The sequence below is a fragment of the Triticum aestivum genome, chromosome 5B, assembly GCF_018294505.1.
Source record: "Triticum aestivum cultivar Chinese Spring chromosome 5B, IWGSC CS RefSeq v2.1, whole genome shotgun sequence".
NCBI lineage: Eukaryota > Viridiplantae > Streptophyta > Magnoliopsida > Poales > Poaceae > Triticum > Triticum aestivum.
In genome coordinates, this window is record NC_057807.1 from 297,700,776 (window position 1) to 297,707,230 (window position 6,455).

Sequence of the window (6,455 nt, forward strand, 5' to 3'; positions counted from 1 at the left end):
CACCAAAAGGTCCATCTTCGGACTACAACAAGAAATGCAAGGAGCACATTCCACCTTGCAAGAGCGCATCGAGAACCTCTCCATCGACATTCATCTCTCCGAAGCAAGGAAAAGGGACTACATCGACAACAAGCTTGCCGCACAAAAGGAGGAGCAAGATGCGAGGATGGAAGAGATTAGAACCTTGATCAAGTCTTCTTCCACTTCGTCATCCTCAAGACGACGACGTTCAAGCCACAAGTCTTCGGAGCGCGAAAAAGATGCAAGTGCAAATCGTCCTCGTCCACATCTACATGGCGACCACCATCACGTTCGTGATAAACATCGTCATGAAGGGCAAGTCACCTCCAAGCAACATGTGCACGACGACGACGAACACCTACGAGCTCAAGCACGACAACGACATCATCATCATGAAGATGCTCCACAAGCGCAAGTGCACAAGTCCCAACAAGCCCTACTTTAGGCCAAGTCGAAGCTTCATAAGCACAAGAGAAGACCGCGAGACGAGCACCACCAAGACGGCGCTACGGCTACACCAACCACTTTGGCATCTTCGTCAAGTGCTATCAAGGCATCTTCGCCTTTGGACGTACGGCATCTTCGCCTACTTCCCACGAGTACGCCTACAACGACTTCATCAAGTCCAAGGCGACCACCTACGAGCGAGGGCGACACTTCCATCTTCGGAAGCCCCTCAAGGACGATGGCCGAGCATGGGAAACTCGCTTCGGTCATGGAGACGAGCTACGAGGTGCCACATCATATGGGCCTCCAACACCACGACGACGACTACAAGATGGTTGAGCATGGGATTCTCCCTTCGACCACGGCGACGTATGATGACATGAGTGACTTTTGCCACCATATTGAGAATGAGAGTGACGTCACCACTAGCCCCGTATATGATGAGCCGCACCAATTCCCATGTGAGGAGAGCCACCACCACCACCACTTGAGTGGTTTGAGTGCCTCCACCATATGCGACATTGAGTGCACCTACCTCGAGGGAGTGAGTGAGCCACTGCCACATAGAGAGAGTGAGATAGTTGATGAGGCACATGAGGCCATTTCGCTTTCTAACAACTTAACCTCTACCTCTATTGTGTCTTCTCCTTTGGTGCTAGGTCCCATATATGATGACGCGCCGATTCGCGACGACTACGTCCTCCCTTTGGACAAGACGATGGCCATGGTGGAATATGATGCACCCCCCACATGGTTCCATCAAGATGAAGATGACAACGAGACGATCTTCCACACCCCACCTACCACACCTGAGCGACGCTCTAAAGGTAACATAGGTGATGGTGCTTCTCTTGTCCCACTAGTGGACCCTCTTGATAATGATTGCTCCCATGATGTTGATCCACCTATTGCCATGCTCCATGCTAGTGAAACTTCTTCATGTCATGACTTACCTATTTATGATGAATACGATGATGACCATGTTGAGTTACCTAGTTGTGATGCTATGCTTCATAGGATATCATGTGAAAATTCTATTGGCCACGTCATGTTTGACAATCCATTGAACTTGTCATATGCTATGAGTGAGATCTTCCATATTGCATCATTTCAATCTCAACATAGTAACTACTAGATCATCAACGGCGCGCGTTGCTGCGCCCGTCTATTTGTAATATATAATGTTACTGCTTGAAGCAAATTCTGAATGATTGTTGCAACACAAGAATTAGCGCAATCGACATCTCTGCCACAACCCCCACAGAATGCTATCATCTTGGTTCCATTGTTTTGTGAAATCAAGTGCACACGTTTCATATCTGTTTTCTCCCACGTGTCATGGGTCTTGCAGTGGAGATCTCCATTTCACACCTAACCACAAAACTTTGAGATTATATTTACAGAAAAATAACAAAGAAACATCTAATGCAGGAACATAAGCAATGTTAATCAATTATGTAAGAAGAACTGAGTGTTTTCTTACCGATATAAAAATTATATGTATGCACAATTGAGTACCCTAAACTCAAGGTGAAAAATATTCAAGTACTTATTAGCAATTCTCATAAGATTTGATGGGACAAACACCACGTCGGAGAAAGACCAAACACAAAAAAGTTCCATATGCAACAGGGCTTCACATGTTTAAAAAAGTGATTTTGCCTGTTTGTGTACCTAGGAACTGGAAGGATCTTAGTGATAATGTGCCCATCTCTTTCAGTCATGTGATGGTTGATCCATGTTTTTCAAAACCTTTATAGGAATGCCAGATCTTTTGTCCATGTAATGGCACAGTTTTGCAAAATCCTTCATGACTAACAAACCTTGGAATCAGGATAAAACAAACCAAAGAAAAAGACTGGAGATAAAAGGAACAATGAGTCAAGCCAGCCAGCGGCAGATGTTAGCCCAATAAAACCCAATCAACCACAGGCCTTGGAAAAGGTCACGAGAGTAGCGGCCCATTAGGACAGTCCGGCCAGGTCGCGGTAAAACTGCAACTGAAACTTGGATCTGACGGCCAGAAAAAATCCCAACACGAAATCCGACGGCCGAAAACGCTGAGGGCCTAAGAGAGCTCGCTTTAGGTGCGGTTATACTGTCCTAAATGCATGCCCCATTAAAATAAATCCCATTTGCACTTATGGCATAGATGACGAAATGATGGTCATTGGCTTTTGCTTCTCTTGTGATGATATTGCCATGCTTCCTTTACATAATTTTCGCAATTCATCTACTATGCCATGCCATGATCACATTGCTCCAAATATGCATTGTTTTGGATGTTGTCAATATTCTCCATGTGATGTTTCCATTAATGCTCAAGAAGAGACCCCCATAGTTTCCTCATACATATTCGGAGATCTTGATACATTTCATACTTTGCATGATTCCCATGATTGCGTGCACCATTTGCATAACATGAATAACAATGCTCTCGATATTTCTCATGATGCATTACATCCTTTGAGTCTCCATTATGCCATACATAATAACAAACCTCTCATGATGGATGACATGTTTCTATATCACGCATCTCATTTATTTGAGCATTGGCTATTTTGTGCTCACCGACACATGCGCGTGCGCATCATGATGGATGATGTGTACATCTACCACGCACACACAATTTTTCCTTTGTCTTTGTTTTGTGTAGGTACCCATGAATACTTATCAACCTCGCAATCCCACGAGTTGACAAAACGAGCTCTTGAGAGCAATGACGATTTGGGATCCCATGGACTATCCTCACCACCGTCCCCTTCGCGCAAGGACTACGCGCAACTCCTCTACTTGGCTCTCACACGGCTATGGGCCATTTACCACTTCTCACATATGCTCATTTTACCGTGTTCACTTTGCATGCTATGCTTGCTTCTATGCCTTTGCCATGCAATTGTGACCCTTGCTTGCATCTACCCATGTTCCATCATTATGCTACCTCTATGTGTACTTGCATGCTTGGTGGAGATCCTTGTTGCTATTGCCATGTTTATCATGTGCCCCATGCTATTGTCCTCATATCTTGCTTTCATGCTTGTGCTATGACATGTGAATTATTCATGCCCACTATTTGCACCAATGACATGATTGCCATGATTCCTTCTAGTATGTTGCATCTTCGCACTACTAGCATACTTGACTTGATTGCTATGATTGCTTGCTATGTTGCATCACCCATGTTCCACTATCACTTGCTTTCTTGGGTTGATGACATATATGCATACACTTGTTCTCGCATCATATGCCTACATATTATGAAATGCTCCCTTGTCCTTTCTTATGATGAGCATGATGCATACACTTGTTGGGTATCTCGCCCCTCGAATGATAGGTCTTGCTTTTGCACTAACCTCATTTGTTTTTCCAAGTGTTTCTCATGTTCTTTCATTTTGAAGGATTCACAAGGCAGCGACTTCGACCTATGGTACATCCATGCCTACCGTGTACATGGCGATACGGTTTACGATCCGAGGTCGGATCTTTTCAAATGGGAAGGAGATGATACGGAGCATCCCACGTTCATCTCCATGTACACCTTCATAGCACATCAAGCCCCAAGTGGACCTACCGGAACTAAGGTGAACCCGCTCTTCTTTGAGAACATCATGAATATCCATTGGACTTGCTTGCTACCTCACCAAAGTGCTCTATGTGTCCTTAGGTACGAAGACCGACGACCACAAGCTGGTGAGGGACACCCCAAAGGAGTTGGAGAAGGACCACAAGGCCACAAGGAGGAAGAAGGAGTGCAACAGGATCAACACTGCACCTCCCAGGCGACCCCGTGCCCACGGGCCTCGAAGACCCCGTGCACACGGGCTACTCAGGAAGTTGGCGCTGGAGCACCCCGTGCGCACGGGCATGTACCGTGCCCACGGGACCCCCGTGCGCACGGGCCCAACTTACCCCGTGCGCACAGGCCCTACAGGATGGCCGGCTGAGAGTGCATCTTCGGCCCCCCTTCTTCTCCTTCGACCCCAAGGCTATATATTCCGTACCTAGGACCATGTTTAGGGAAAGCAAAAGGATATGTTAGACATATGAGAGCTTTGCTCCATGGATCCACTCCACTAGGAGATCAAGACCTCCTCTTGGAGTGACCTAGCTCAAGACCCCCTTGTGGGAAGGATCCCAATCATAGGATCATCAAGCCCTCATCTCCTTCATAGGATTTGGGATGAACTCTACCATATGCATATTATTTCCCTTTGTTGTTCATGTACCTTGTGGATCTTATGTGTGTGATTGTCTAGTGGATGTGTGATTTGACTTGTTCTTGAGTGCTCCTCTTGTTTTCCCTCCTTTGTTCATCTTATTCATGGGGATTCCACCTCCAATTCGTGAAAGATCTTCTCTATAGGGTTCCACCCTACATCACATCCTACATTGCACATGAGTGCATTCAGGATTTCTAAAAGCGAGCAAGTCTTAATAGTCAAAGACCGAAACAAAATTGTGAAGGATCGCAGAGAAGTACTAGGGGGCAGCAATTTGAAGCGCATCCCACAATTAGAAGACAGATTCATCTGCATGCTCCAATATGATGAATCATGAGTGCTACACGTGTTCTATACCTTTTTACCTAAGAGAGAGCAGCAGGAGTGATTAGCTAGCTAGAATGAGTGTTGGTGGTGATGACTATGATGATTATTATTAGCTAGTGTTGATGGTGATTAGCTATAACTATGATGATTAAATAGTGTTGGTGGTAATAACTATAATGATTATTAGCTAGTGTTGTTGGTGATGATATGATGCGAGAGTCTTTTATATTAATATGATGATGATGATGATGAGTACATTATTATATTATTGGGTGAAAGAACCGCGGATTAGTTTTATCCTACGTGACCAAGTCATGGATAATCACTTAGGATCTATCCATTTGAAACTAATCCGCGGTTATTTCACCTAGTGATTTAATAACTCACTAGAATGTAAAAACAATCTCTAAAATTGCTACGGTATGAAAACTTGTATAAAAGTATATGAATACGACCTAAAATTAAAAAGAAATAGAATACAGAATAATAGTAGTAGCACGGGCAGTGAGAAATGCTACTAGTAATTACTAGTAGTGGCTGTTGTAGCACGCACTACTACTAAGTAGATATAACAGTAGCGCGTGCCAAGAAGCGTTACTGCTAACCTTTAGCTGTAGCGCCGTATCAATAGCGCGGATACCCTCGCTACTGCTAGGCTTTTCCCTAATAGTGTAGCTAGCAGTCGACCCCCGCCGCTCCTATTTAGCGCTTATGCGCTAGTTCCTATTGTTTTTGCAACTAGCGCGCACCCTGCTTGACCTTGGACTCGCCCCATTTAAGTTTCTTCTTATTTTCTCATTCGCATCATACGTTCACATCCTTCTTTTGTTTTGCCATCAGTCTTGAGAACCATCAACAGAAGGTTTCACCTTTTTTGTGTTTTTTTTCTGCTGGTTATTCGCAGGATGGGTTTTTCTTTGTTTTTTTCCTTTTTAGTTATTCCCCCCCTTTATTTTTTCTTTTAAATTCGTATTCTTTTTTCAATTTCAAAATCTTTTTTCAAATTCATGAACTTTTTTTAAAGTTCGAAAACTGTTTTTAAAATCCAGATCTTTTTTTCAAAGTGATGATTTTCAAATTCTGTTTTTTTTTTCAAATTTATGATTTTTTCGAGCTCGTAATTTTTTTTCAAAGTCATGAACTTGGTCCAAATTCACAAACAATTTTCAAGCTTAGATTTTCTTTTTCAAATGCAAAAACTTTCTTCGAATTTGCAATTTTTTATAACCCAATAACCTATTTTTTTCAAATTCATGAACTTTGTTTAAATTCATAAATCTGAAAGCTTTGACCGCTTAGTAGCGGCCAAACAAGCGAGTGGCCAAAGCTAATGGTCCGCTCGTGTAGAGATCGCGCGAGCGCAAACGGTTGGAGCGCCTGAAGCGCTGTATAGGCGCTTCCGTCTGACCCTTCCACAGTTTGGCGGGCTTTCTCCCGCCC